Genomic DNA, 15424 nt, shown 5'->3' with positions numbered 1-15424 from the left:
GGTAGAGATTAATTTTGAATCTATGGCCCCTTCCTAAAGTATATCATCTCTTTTCATAATCTTGGCTTGCAGACAGAGATGGTAGTGAGGGGGGGGGGAGGGGAAAGAAAGAAAAAACCATAAACAAAACCAAAAAACTTTAAAGGGGAAATACTTTAGATCCTTAAAATGAGAATAATAACATGTTTTAGAATTCGGATACTTTTAGAATTCACAGAATTTAGAATTTATATAATGGTTCTTTCTATTGAGTTCAGACATCCAGTAGGTTTTAGATGAAAATACATAAAACAGAAGAAAATAAAAAACAGGACCTTGGCACATATTAATACTTAAGAATTTAAGAATTCTGAAATATTTAATCAGTATTACACACATGTTATCTATGCTACATCTTTATAGATTACCAGGTAAGTGTGTGTGTATGTGTGTTAGGAGAGGAAAGGGATGGGAAGGAGTGGGAGATCACTGTGTCAAAAAATCAAAGGAAGGTGCCTAGCTGGCTCAATCGGTAGAGCGTATGACTCTTGATCTCAAGGTCATGAGTTCAAGCACCAAGCTGGGCATAGAGCTTATTAAAAAAAACAAAAACAACAACTTAAAAAATCAAAGGGAAGCACAAAATACAGCTTTGAGTCTCTGGACAGTCAAGGAAAAAAAGGGAACAATAGATATCATGCCTAATACAAGAAAGTATATTAGTTTGCCAAGAGGAACTAATTTTGGTTTTGTTTCAGAAAGTTGTCTATCTAAATAAAGAAAGCTGTTCTTTGTTAAAAACAACAATAACAACAAAAAACAAAAAAAGAAAACTAGGGGCGCCTGGGTGGCTCAGTTGGTTGAACATCCTACTTTGGCTCAGGTCATGATCTCTCAGATCTAGTCACACCTGCTTCTTCCTGTTTAAGCCTCAGGAAGTCAGTGCCACTAGGTGGATAGAGAAGGAAATAAAGTGAGTTGTCTCCCACCCTTCCCAAGGCAGATGACACCCTCTTTCCACAGCCATTATGGTCTCCACCGCTGTTATGGTTTCCTTTCCTGAGCCCCTGGCACTGTCTTCACCCCAGGAGCCAGCTGGCACCCAGAACTACAGGCCACCTCTGGTGATGGGACAGGTGTGCCAAAGGAGGGCATCTGGGGAGAGGGTACCAAAAAGCACTCCCTCAATAATGGGGTCTTGTCTGTTAATTTTTACTTGAAAAAAGGCAGGGGCATTCTACCTATCTATGTGTTTTACTGGACAAAAGAAGAGAGTATATATAATATTAAGTCATCGTTCTGTAGATTACCTGACCAAGTGAGTGATTCTGGTTTGCTTCTTGACTGTGTCGTTGGCAGTTGCATGTTTAGTTCTGAAAGGGAGAACAAATCTCTGTCCTTCACCAGCACTGCACAAAAAGCAATGCAGGAAGCTTAGTCAAGTGCGCAAATCTCTACTATCAACTTTTCTGCCACATATGGGGGAATTACTGGCCCTTGAAAGCTATCACAAACAGATAAGAAGCAAGGTTATAACATGATTTGACACGGAGTTTTGACGGGCTTCACTCAGAAATGTGGAAAGTGCGGCTTTAAAGGCACCATTTCAGGAGATTAAGATTTGAAATTGTGTTGCTTTATCTTGCTGTTTTCTTTCCACAGCCTTTTCCTTAGGCCTTGCGGTGGAGTTCTTTTTTTTCTTCCTTTCTTTCCCTAGTGTACATATGAAGGTTTGCAACGCTTCACGCTTGAAGACTTGAAGAAAACTGAGTAAATTTAATATGACCAACTTCATAGTCACTGGCTCCACATGCATTTGCTTGCTGTGAAGAGAAAAGCATGTGAGGAAAATATATTGCCACTGAAGGAACGGATCTGTCTCAAGTATAATTGCTCATTTTTATCCATCCCTTGTGTCTTACCAGAGAAGATTACTAAAGAGGCTAGACCTGCAGCACAAAGCCCTCTCAGCCAGATCTTCAGGATGGGCCACATCTCTAGGCCTCCTTGTTCTCCATCCCAGGCACACCAGCAATAGCTCAGCAAACACCAATTCCCTGGGTCCCTTCTCAATTCTCTGACATTCCTTGAGCTTTTTAAAATGCTTGAGTCCCTGAGCTCTTGGCAGCTGAAACAAAACCTGAAAGAAATCCACTAAGCTCCACAGTGTGTTAAACCCCTCCAACAGCAAGAGGCGAAACCCTTCTGTTTCCAGTCATGTGGATGCTGGAGCCACTGAGCTCAGATTACTGGGTTAATGGTCTTGGAGAAATTGAGCCCAAACTCTACATCCAGAAAGGAAGAGCAGATTGAGTCCTCAGCCCAGAGCTGCTTCTATTTCCTGAAAAGAAATGAGGAAGCAATCACTCATATCAGACTTTCTAGAACAATCCTGTTTGAGCTTTCCTACAAATTTTGTGGGCTATAAAAGAGCTTCTGTCCTTATTAGAGCACATGCTCTAACTGTGGCTGGGGGTGGGAGATGGAGAAGTTGGGAAAATGTCGATCTAGCAGCTAACAGAAACTGAAGGTGGAGAACTACTCCTATTGTTTCTGGGGGCCCACTGCAACTATTAGGGCAATGTGTTATGAGGAAGAGCTGTGGACCAGAACTGCAGTTGAAACTGGCTTATCTGTTTAGCACATTCTCAGTCTTGTCAATTAAACAGAAACCGGGGCTCTGACAAGTGTGGGGAAGGAAGAAGAATGACAAGGCATGGAGCTGGGAGCACTAGTAAAGGCTTAAAGCCTCTGGCAGCATCACATAGGTTGTGATGTACAGGCAGAGACTTTCCAAATGGCCCTGGGGACCTGGGATAGAGGTTAAGAGGGAAAGGGAGACTCAACAAAAGGAAAGTCTGGGACAAACTCTGCCTATTCCATTGTTTTGCTTAAGTCAGCCTTAGTTGATTTAGTTCTACATAATGAACTAAAAATGTTACCAGGAATAAAGAATCACCTAAGATACTGATCTCAATGATGTGACACATTGCCAGGGCCTTTGGTCAGGGTCTGGTATGGTTTTAACAATATGGCCCTAGTCTGTCTTTCTCAGTACATCATTTTTTCTACCTTCCCATCAATCCAATCCCTTGCTCTTGTCCTTACCAACTCTTCCCCTTTCCCAGGCAGACCATGCACTTACACAGCTGTGCTGAGAGTATTCTCACTGCCTGGCAGAAGTCCTCCCTCTACTGTCTAAAGAAGTTCATTATCTGTTCTTCACGTTCCCTGTCAAGTTCCTTCTATAATGACTTTCCTAGCTCCCCAGACAAAACTAATCTTGTCCTTCTTTGAATTTCCATTTTTATGCTCTCTAGCATATGTTGGATTATGATGATTTTTTCATTTGTTTTGCTCTGGTAGATCATGTATGCTTTAAGTGGAGGGGTAGGGGAAATCAAAGTTAGGTTTAGTTACCTTGTCCTGCATTAAACTAAATGAAAAGTCTGAGATGTGTTAAATATTGTCTTAGTATTTGGTAGATGTTTATAAAAGGAGGAAGTAAATAGAGGTAGAGAAAGCTCTATCTTTGTTTTCAGTGTTGCATACTGGCATACATACACACACATGAATATAAATATATAGAAGTACTATGTAACATATACCATGCTAGGCAATTTTACATGGATGTTTTTATTTAAGCCTCACAAGGGTCTGTCGTAAAGGTGAGGAAATAGAAATGATTAAGGATTTAAGTAATTTGCCCAAGGTCACGTAGCTAGTAATAGAGCGTAAATTCAGATTCAGATAATCCGACTCCAGAGCCCAAGATTTCACCTGTTACTATTAGTTACCACCTTATATCATATCTATAATGGATAGCTGTTATTTTCTTGGCTGCCTGCCTGCCACTTTAAAAGCTGAAAAGTTCAGACATTGTCCCAGCCTCCTTTGCAGCTAGGATGCAGGCACTTGACCCACGCTTGACAAAACAGATGCATCTGCTGGTGACTTTGAACTGGGAGCTGGTGACATAAAGAGACAGAGACAGTGGAGAATCCAGAGGCATTGAAATGGTGGTAGCAGGAGGAGTGCCATCCAAATCCAGTGTCTGTGGCTACTGGGTGACCTGCAGCAGCTGTTTGTTGTTCAGTGGTAGGGGCGGTGGTGGTGGATTTCTCACCACATTGGTTAAGTGGTGTGCTCTTGGCTGGGATCCACTTGCTGCCTAGCTCCCTTGTTTGGTCTCCTTTTCTAGCCTGGTTCAAATCTTTTTGGAATGTCCTTGAATTATTTAATAACTCAGTAACAAATATGTATAATCTTTTTTCCCACTAAGTCAGCCTTTTTCCCACTAAGTCAGCCAGAGTTAGTTTCTGTTGCTTGTAGCCAAGACACTTGGCTGGTATAATATCCAAACCCATTGTCTTGCATATAGGTTCCTATATTCCTACCTGGAAAAAAAAATCCCACATGTGTCCAGAATTTTATGAAAGTTCAACTGAGTAGAGGATGAAGGTGGCAGATTGTGTATCATTGGGAAGAATGATTTCTAGCTCATCTATCTGACTACCTATTTATGATGCATATTGCAGTTTGCATGGATGAATTGCATGGGGAATTTTCAGTATGTTGCTACTATACTAGAATCCAGAAATGGATTTTTACCTTCCAAGTAAATTTGATGTCCAGGTCTAACTCTGATTTCCAGGTCTAATTCTAAAACATTTGTAATGAATTTAGCTTTTGAATAATAATAAGAAAAAATACTAAATATCTTTCCTGCTCATTACATGCAAAATGGCTTCCCCAAACTGTAGTACTTATGAAACTAAGATCACAGAGGAAGTTGAATTGCTGAATTATTTAATATAATCTGACTCATTAGAATCTTAGTTTCTGATATGGAAGAAGATATGATAGCTTACATAAAGATTATCGATAAATTCCAAAATGAAATTCACTTTGAAGAGAATGAAATGTGGTTGGGTGTAACTAATCTCTCTGTCCTAATTCAATGAGGGAGCTGAGTTTGCAGTTTGACAAAGGGGTTATAATTACAAGACATCTTGGAACTTCTGGAAGAAGCTACTGCTTCAGATTGCCAAGTGGCCCACTGAGATGTCAGATACTAGACAGAAATAAACCTTACAGAGGCCAGAGGTTTGACCTTGGTAAGTCTAGACATACTAACATGATTATCATCACTCTAATCAGATTATAAAGTAAACACACACTCTACAAAGCAAAGAATCTCATGGGGTTATTTACAGGATGATGAAAAGCTGCTTTCTATCTTTACTGAGGACATAACAGGAAGATATGGGGTGGTTTTTAACATGAGAGACTTTGGGATGATTAATGGTTTTGAACCAGGATTAATTTGGAGACATTTTTGGTGGAAAGGGAAGGGAGGCGTTACTGGCATCTAGTGGGTAGAAGCCAGGGATGCTGCTAAACACCCTATAATTCACAGGACAGTCCCCACAACAAAGAATTATCTGGCCCCCAAATGTCCAATAGTGCCAAGTTTGAGAAACCCTCAGTTAGACATAAGAAAGAAATTTCTGAGTCTGAAATTATATAAATAGTGGAATGGGTTTACAGGTCCAGGACTAGTGTGAGTAGAGTTAAGTAGTTGCCTTAGGGTACAAAATTTAAGTCCCAAAAAATATCAGTTATCAAGATAAATAATATTTAAAAAAAAAACAAAGTCAATGCAAAAAAAAATCTATGATGAACAATATAACAAAATTTTAAATAAAGATAGGATTCAACAGGGAAGGGATTTGGGTATACAAAGTTGAAATATTATTTATCTTGACTACTGAGGCTTTGGCAACTCCTTCACCTGGCCCCTTTTAAGTTTGTGCCTGAGGCAAGTGCCTCACTCCCCTCATCCTAGTCCTGGCCTGTTGGATTATTAAGGGCATGCAATTGTTTTAGCTAACGGGTGATTTGATTAGTTTATAACTAAACTGGGGTTAGTAAGGTCTCATAAAGTTAAACAAGAAGGCCTTTCCAGGTCTAGAATTTTAGATCTTAGTGACTACATTAAGGAAGCAATTCATTTATTAAACCCCATAGAATTTCCCTAACATGGGTTTTTAATTTCTCTGATTTATAGCCTGGCCTTGATTAGCCAAGATCACCTTCATTATGAATAGTAATATATGAATGGCATCCCAAAGAAATATGTGGCATTAACTGTGGTCTTAAGCAATACTCATCTGTTGTAACTCACCCTTCCAGAAAAACAATCCTTGTATGACTTTTCCATTTTACTTAGCAAGTAAACTATTCCTGCTTCTTATCCTCTCTTCTCCCCAATCCCACTTCACCTCAAAATCAACTAAATATTCTTTTCTGGGCTCCATTGATTTTGACATTATTTTATATTACTTGTCCCTTTTGTCTCCTAGAATGCCCTAGATAGAATTTTTTAGGGGCCGGAGGAGAATATTTTAAGTATTTTTCCTTCTAATTGGTTGGGGAAATATCTATAATTACTAAGTTTATGTATGTGGTATATAGAGTACTCACAACATAAGGCTGACCCCCTCAGAAATGTCAGATGAAAGATTCAAAGATAATTTACTATTCTGAGCAGGGCAAGATAGACAGTTATAAAAAATTACAGTAATATTACTAATTAGGAGAAATGTGGTCTTGGATCCATACCAGAACAAACACTCTAACCATTATAGATTGCTTACTATTAATCTCCCTGGTTTCCGTCTATGTGTGGCTAGCCTATTAGAGTACCTGTATTCAGCAAATGTACTCGTGCATAAAGTAACTGGATATGGGACCTACCACTTCCCCACATCCTGTCACTTAATCTGACATATGTACAATTCCTTTTGATCTATGTTAACCATCTTTATCTCAATGCACATCTCAGCTTCCTATCTGTTATTTTACAAAATGCTTTAATCAGAGGGTAGCAACAAGTTGGGTTGAATTACAAGGTTTGGGTTTAGGATTTTTTTTTCCATTCTGTTAAAAACAAAGCAACATCAAACTTGGGCTCCTTCTTCCCAACCACGTAGTCATTGCTATTGTGATGAGCTATTTTGAGTTTATTTCTTGAGAAAAGAACAGAAAGAAAGAAGAGAAAAAGGACCTAAGGGACTAAGTGGTATATGGGTAGATGAAGAATAATTCTAATATTAATTGAATTGCCAAAGCTAGACATATCCAAATGTTTTCTTCCTTTGTCTCCTTTTTCTTTTATTTTTAATTTGTGGTCCAGCGGTAAACAGAAGTTCATGTGCATTTGTCTACTACTTAAGTAAAGGATGCATTTAATTGTCTAGGATTTGGGACTCTGAGCTGCCTAGATGTGTGCGTTCCAGAAAATCTACCAGAAAGAGCAGTACAGAGCACTGAGTGGAATGCATTTTGCCCTCGGGAAGAAGTCCTTTTAGTATTATGCATTTTGACTAAGGACAGGTCATAGGATCTAAATTGTATGTGGCTAGGTTTTTCAATCCACAAAATGGTGATGGCAATGTTTAGAGCTTCCTTTATAATAAACTGTATACATGAATATTAACTTTGTGGGCTACCTATTGTTCTGTTGCAGAAAAAACAAAACAACTATGTTCTTTAGAGAATTTTAGCTAGACCTTGAAAGAAAATCAAATGAGATAAATGGGGTGTTTGTTCTCTTTTCTAAATACAGAATACTTTTTCTCTAAACAAATGTTACTCTACCTATTTTTATAATATATCCTGGTCAATTGTCCAGTTAATTTTCTTTCTTTTCAAGATTATTATATATATATTTTTTATGATAGACTTCCAAGTGAAAAGAAAACAGCTTTTTAGAAAGTATATTGAAATGAAGCATGATATTCTATTGATGGGGCTAGTTAATCTAGCCATTGACTCAACAGGTTTGGGTTTATAACCGGTGAAGATATTTTTAGTTCTTAGGTAGAAATGAAATGATCAGGTCTTTCAAGCAACCACTTGCAGGACTTAGACACTAAAGCTTGAAGAGATGGGAACTCTGAAGAACCGCTGAGAAAAACAGAACATATTCCTGAGGGTCCCTTGGAGACAAGTTGCAAGAGTGGTACCAAGATGGATTTATCATCTTGTTTTGTGAATATCAGAGAAGGAAAGAGGACATTTGCAAAGCATTTCCATGCTTTTCACCACACAGGGTATTGCAGCAGAAGATTCTGCTTATAGTCAGTGCTCAATAAATGAGATGCCAAGAATAAGGCTCTTAAAGGTTATGTGAGGGCTTGATGTGAGTTAATATGTGAGATTCTGGTTCTTTGCCGTATCTGGTGGGTTCTTTGTGTAGTTATCAAGCTTTAAGGACTAATGACTTTGAGACAGGGAACTAGAAGTACTGTGGAGTCATTGCTTCTAATTATGCTTCTTAAACATCTTATTTTTGCTGTTTCAAACATCTATTTTATGTTTTGCTTTTAGTACTGACACTTCAACATTGTCCCCTTCTAGAGGGGTGGAGAATATAGGGCAAAGTCAAGAAGTCTTTTCTACTGTGAATGTCCCCTCCTGTTCCTTGAAGAAGGGTGAGGAATCCGGAACAGAGTGTGATGCCAGGGTTAAGACAGAGCAACAATTACACATGACAGGTAAGGAAAAGTTTCAAGTCCAAATACTTATTAAGTAGTGAACACAATTATTTAAGATCACAAGAACTTCACACTATTTTTTCTCCTTAAAAATGACATTTTGATTTGATTATGTAGCTATTAATTTTAAAAAGGAGCCGATATTGGAAACATTAACCTGGAACTGTATTTTTCTGTTGCTTTATATTAAAAAAAAAAGACTATAGTGAATCTCTGTGTGAACTTCAGCCATGAGATCTGAACCAATGATGCTCTAGAGAGCAAAGAAAAGTGGGAAAATGTTCACATAAATGTTGACTGAAATAGTAGAGATGGGATCCTTTGTGAAGAAATAAGACACTCTAGCATTTCTTCAAGTGTGTTTGTTTGGTCCAAATCAGTTATAAGGGTGGTTGTGGAGGTGCTTTAAAAATGACCCTGCTCCTCAGTGGTCTTGAGAAGAATCAAGGCCACAGACTGCAGTGAAAGATTTTCCAGGTAACATTGGAACATGTTTGGAAATACAGCTTTAGAATTCCTTCAGCCTCAGAGGACTGGCTCAGGGCAAAATCTCCAAACAAAACAAATTACTAAACATCCACAATGGAATAAGAAATGCTCCCTTAAGGTGTGTTTAATTGAGCCATTAATGCACAGTGAGGAGCGGCCCAAAGCACTTGCATTTCAACCTCCTGGCTCACTCACTTGGGCATACTAGGCATGTCAGCACAGCCTCGTAAAACACAACCAATTGTCTCTTATTCCTTAATTAACATCTTGTAAAGTTGACAATATGATTATGATTGAATTGAGCCAGAAATGAATTGGTACTTTTATCTGCATATAACATAGCTTCCTCTTGGGAACTAAAGGGGTAGTGTGGATAGGAAGGGAGCTGCCCACTGTGTGAAGAAAAGCAAAAATAGTGTTATCAGAAGCTCTGTAAAACCTTTAAAGAATAACAAAGTAAGTGGATCTTAAAGGCTCTATAATACTTAATTTAATCAGCTTCCTCCTCTTTAGCATAAGACTGGCTGTGTATATAGCACTAAGGCAGAGTAGGAAGAACCAAGTGCCAGGTGCAATTTTACCTTCTTTTTATAGATTATCTCATCTAATCCTGCAAACGAATTATGAGGATGTTACAATTATCATCTCCTTTTCAGGGAACTAAAGCACAGAGAGGAAAAGTAACTTGTAGAAGTTCACACAGCCAGAAGTTCTGTGCTAAGGTTACCACCTGGAATTCTAACTTTATAGTTGTGCTTTGTACCATTATACCACACTGAGTTTTGTCTACTAACTTTTTTTTTTTTTTTTTTTTAACTAAGCTTTATGCCCAATATGGGGCTTGAACTCATGACCCTGAGATCAAGAGTTGCATGCTCTACGGACTAAGCCAGCCAGGCACCCCCCCTGCTAAACTCTTAAAGCAATGTGTCTCAAGTTGGGGTCCAAAGGCAAATTTTCCTGGACTCAAATTCTGTGAGAATTAGCATTTTTAATGGTCTAATATTTTGTGACAATCTGAAAAAAATTAACATAAGCATGTTTGGGGAACCATGTTATAATTGGGTATGGGCCTGTGTTGTGACTTCTTTTTGCCTATGTAAATTCCTGCCTCCTGTGAAGCCACAGACTGTGGGAGAGAGGGATTTAGTCATTAAGGTCACATGCTTCTGACAGTCATGACATCATGGAAGAAAATCTCTAAATACAGTTTGTATTCCTTGTTTATTTCTCTGTTGGGAACTTTTCCTTTTTTCATTGTTTGCCAATTCTCATTGGCTATTTTGTTTCCTTAATTTTTTAATGTACTTACAGTGTAGGAAAAGTGGAGATACAGGGTTCCCTGCCTTCCCAACATTAATTATCTGTATTCCTACAGTTATGAGGCTGAATATTTTATCTAAAATAAATAAACAAACAAACTTGTAAAATTAGTCTTCCCTCAAACATCTCTCTCTCCCCACTTACTCTAGAGTCTATCACCTTCCAAATGCCCAGTGTGGGAAAAGCAGGTTGACTGCAAAGTGCCATCACAAATATTGCAAAGGATGCTATATTTTAGTTGAGCAAAGTGATGGAAAAAATGGAAAGTCATGGGCAAATGAGGACCGGCAGAGTTAGACTAGTTATCATTAAAGAGGAGAGAATCTACAAGGATTATGATAGGATAGGTGCTTTAAAAGAGAAAGATTTGTCTCCAGGGACTAAGAGAGGCCCTTGGGAAAATTGGTACAGTCTTCACATATTTCTGCACAAATGAATCTCTTCGTGGTTATGTCATGCCATCCAACAATTTTGAAGTACATTTTTAATTTTGGAATATGTTAGATTTATAGAACAGTTGCAACTATAATACAGAGGTCTTGTCTCTACCTTTTACCAGTTTCCCCTAATGTCAGTTCTTAACTTACCAGGATACATTCGTCAAAACTAAGAAATTGACACTTACACATTACTTTTAACTAAACTCCAGCTTTTCAGATTTCACCAATTTTTCCAATTTTTTTTCTGTTCCAGGATCCAATTCAGGATACCACATTGTATTTAGCATCTCATAATTTTGTTGGAAATATTTTAAACAAAAATCCCAACCAATATTTGAATCTGTCCTTCTTCATTCTAAGAATTAGTGTGTTGCAGTTATAAGCAGAATTTTGCTAATATATAATAAAGTAAGTTTTTAATAATATTTTTTCTTCCAATTTTCAAACTGTAGTACAAATCAAGACATTTCTTACACAATTTACTACCAAATTTTATTTTAACTATGTTACTTTAACTGATTTTATCATCCTACTATGTTTAGATGACTACCATAGTTGGCTACAGGGGCTTCTTTAAAGTATGCAAAATAGGTTATTAGGATCTGTGGAAAAAAGGAATAAGTAAGTTTGCTGTCTGTATAATCAGTAGAACTGTGTACAATGCACATATTCATTATTTGAGCTAAAAATTAATTAATAAATTAATGAAACAAAAATAGTTTTGATGCATTACAGAATGCTCACATGAATACCTGGACAGTAATGTATTGTCAGACGGTAATTACTCTCTGCCTTCCTCATGACACACAGATGTATACCTTCAAACAGACACGCAGCATTATGATAAAAAAATAAAGTTTTCATCTATTTCAGCAGTATTATATTTCACCACTATTACTTTTATAATATTATGAAATAAGCCCCACTGAATATGTAGTTTATATATTGGGGGTAAGTTACCTTTACAGTTTTTTTTTTTTTTCACCTTTACATTTTTTGGTTTAATAAATAACTCTTAATGTCTAGGAGAATTAACACTTTCCAAGAAGCCAAACTTACTCCTCTTCTGTTTCACATATTTTTAAGAACTGTGGCCATTAGCTAGTGCCAAAATTGTGTGATTGGGGCATACAACTCTATATATTTATTTCTCTGGTGTTTGAATTCAGCTAAATTGGCCTACTCCTGATCCTGACTGGGCTCACTTGTGTGTCTGGGCATGAGCTGTAAGACAGCTAGTTTGGCTGGGCTTAATGAGATGACTGGGTTTTGCTCCATGTGACTCTCACCTTCCTCCTAGGACAATGGGCTAGCTGGGCCTATCTTTCTCATTGTGATGGCAGAAGCATAACAAAGCAAGCCCAGATTTTCAAGCTTCCTCTTGCATCATATCCATTAGTATTCCATTGGCCCAAAAAAGCAAATGGCCAAACTCATAATCATGGGGTGGGAAAATAAACTCTAAATCCTGATGGGAGGAATAGCAAAGTCATCTGGAAAACGGCACAGACACAGAGGGCTGAAAATGCATTGACCTGTTTCTTTCAACAGTTTTGCCTTCTCATAACAGAGACCCATCTTACAATGTTGAAAATGAGGTAGGGCCTGGCCTTGTAAGGAATACATATAGAAACATTTTCAAAGCCTTAACTTGCAAACTATAGCACCTAATTTCTGTCATAAAATTTAGGAAAGGCAATTAGTAGTTTGGAAATTATGATTTTGCAGATTTTATAGACTAGGTACAGAGTGCTTAACTGAATCACACATGTCCACACCATTGATGAGGACTGATTTCTGAGTCATGGATCATCTAAAAATGCCCTTTCCCTTTACATCCTTGATTGTCATTCCTTGATCACTATTCTTCATGTGGGAATGGCAGGAGCCACAAAGCTACATGCAATTCATAGAATTGATTCATTCTGAGTAATAAATATATTTATTTTCATTATGCCTATAAACATTGATTATTTTTTTTTGGGAGGACGTTATTATGTGGCAAGGTTTCAGGGTATTTTTAAGGAGTATGACAGGAATCAATTTCTTAAATAAGCACTGAATTATCAGTTATTTGTTCAATTGGCTAATTCTAGGAAGGTTTTAAAATCCTGTCTTTATTCCATTTTTTAAAGAAGTTTTTAATGTTTATTTTTTGAGAGAGAGAGAGAGAGAGAGAGCATGAGCAGGATAGGGGCAGAGAGAGAGGGAGACACAGAATCTGAAGTAGGCTCCAGGTTCCGAGTTGTCAGCACAGAGCCTGATGTGGGGCTCAAACTCACAAACTGTGAGATTATGACCTGAGCCAAAGTTGGATACTTAACCGACTGAGCCACCCAGGTGCCCTTATTCCATTTTTTGATGTAAATAACTTAGGAAAATAAAGCACTGTGAAGTGAAGATGAGTGTTATGGTCTGAATGCTTGTGTCTGCCCCAAAATCATATGCTGAAATCCTAATGCCCCAAGGTGATGATACTAGAAGCTGGGCCCTTGGTGGGGTGATTAGGTCACGAAGGAGGAGTCCTTATGATGGGATTAATGCCCTTTTTAACAATGTCTGAAAGAACTCCCTTCTGCCTTCCCTAAGTGAGGACACAAGAAGTTGACAGCCTAACACTGGAAGACAGCCTTCACCCAACCTTACTGGCACCCTGATCTCAGACTTTCAGACTCCATAATTGTGGGAAGTAGCTTTCTATTGTTTATAAGGCACCCAGTCTGTGGCATTTTGTTATAGCAGTGTGAAGGGACTAGGACAATAAGGGAAGAAGTGTAACTTTTTTGTGTATTTAGAATGACTTATGAGCTGACAACCTAGCTTAAATTTTCCCATTCCACCAGATGTTTCAAATGAATCAAATATTCTTTGAGACCCAGAAAACAAAACCAAACAACAACAACAACAACAACAAAAAAAAAAAAAAAAAAAAGGAAAGGAAGGAAAAAGCACAAACAGAAAGAAGAGGAAGTGGTTTATTTATTTAGGTTATTTAGATAAACAGTAGAGATGGCGATAGCATCAATTGCTTATTCCCTAGAATCTCTTACCCTTGGCTTCAAGATAGAATATTCTTAACATCTGGGTATTCTTCCAGGGTGTCATGAAACACTAATGACCTCCCCTGCGCTAAGCCTAATTTGCTCCTAAATTCTTATTGTCTGGAATATTTCTGTTTCTTATAGCAGGAGTCAAATCAGGTGGAGTTAGATTGCAGATTGTCTTCTGAGCTAGCAAGTCAGGGCCCCAAGTGGAGCCGGGCATGCATGCAGGGATTTCCATCCTTTAGTACCTACCTGTCTGAGCAAAGCTTACTCTCCATCAGTCCCTCTCCTGCAAGGCTGGAAGATGAGTGGAGTGTGGGGAGGCTCAGTGGCAGAGCAGCCTCACCTGCTTATTTATTCTCACTATCTAGCCTGAGAAGAAGGGAGAGAGTGATTTGGCTACTTTTGGCTCAATGATTAAAAAATGAGATTAATGAAACGTTGAAAAAAAAAATAGAGTTAAAAAAAAAAGGGGCGCCTGGGTGGCACAGTCGGTTAAGCGTCCGACTTCAGCCAGGTCACGATCTCACGGTCTGTGAGTTCGAGCCCCACGTCGGCTCTGGGCTGATGGCTCAGAGCCTGGAGCCTGTTTCTGATTCTGTGTCTCCCTCTCTCTCTGCCCCTCCCCCTTTCATGCTCTGTCTCTCTCTGTCCCAAAAATAAATAAACGTTGAAAAAAAAAATAGAGTTAAAAAATGAGATTAATGAATGAGAATATGCTTCCAAATGCTGGTGTGGACAAGTTCAGTTATTTTTTAATTCATGATATATGAAACAAAGATAGAAACGAAGCTTACTACTGTAATTGTTAACGTTAGTATAATCTGCAGTTTACTTTTCAAAATTGAGGGAGGGCATTGGGGTGGCAACAGGCAATATTCTGCAAAGTAATATTTCGCAGAACATAGACCATAACCTGTGGTAATTTTTTCATCCCAGGTCCTTAAAACTCACAAACAAGATGGGAATTTTGTAAACAACCCACCCACAGAGCAAAACTGCTACATTTCAGAGAAGGCTCTTCCTCTCTGGTCTCCCATCCATCTTCCTTCCTCCTGTCCTTCCTCCCTCCCTTTCTTTTCCTCTTTCTTTCTTTCTTTCTTTCTTTCTTTTCTTCCTTTCTTTGTATTTTACATTTAGCAACTTGTAAGAATAATACAATACACTTTCTCATACCATTCACCTAGATTCACCAATTATAAACCACTTTGCACATTTGATATCTCTCTTCAATATAATTACTATTATTGTTACTATTAGTATTTTTCGAAATCATTTGAGAGTAAATTGAAGACAACATGGCCCTTTACCCCTAATCTAAATATTTTAGCATGCATCTCTTGGGAGCAAGAACATTCTCTAACGTAATCATAGTGCAATTTTCAAACACAAAACATTTAACATATATTTAATACATATATTTAATTTTATATTCAATATAAAATCTATATTCAATTTCACTAACGGCCCCAATGATATTCTTTATAGAGTTTTTCTTCTTCACTGATTTGGGATTCAATCCAGGATCATGCATTGCCTTCTGCTGCTGTGTCTCTCTAGTTTCTCAATCTAGGACAGTTTCTCTTTT

At 38.0% G+C, this 15424-nt stretch overlaps 1 long non-coding RNA gene across 1 annotated transcript; it reads right to left on the bottom strand.

Annotated features, from left to right (window-relative positions):
- Positions 1-202: 202 nt before the first annotated feature.
- Positions 203-2414, bottom strand: LOC125161601 (uncharacterized). Its single transcript, XR_007150694.1, has 2 exons — positions 1902-2414; positions 203-1802 (listed from the first exon to the last, which is right to left on the bottom strand). It is a non-coding gene; the product is annotated as an uncharacterized LOC125161601 (long non-coding RNA).
- Positions 2415-15424: the final 13010 nt, after the last annotated feature.

Source organism: Prionailurus viverrinus, chromosome A3 (assembly GCF_022837055.1).
Source record: "Prionailurus viverrinus isolate Anna chromosome A3, UM_Priviv_1.0, whole genome shotgun sequence".
NCBI lineage: Eukaryota > Metazoa > Chordata > Mammalia > Carnivora > Felidae > Prionailurus > Prionailurus viverrinus.
This window is presented reverse-complemented; position numbering and strand designations above follow the sequence as displayed.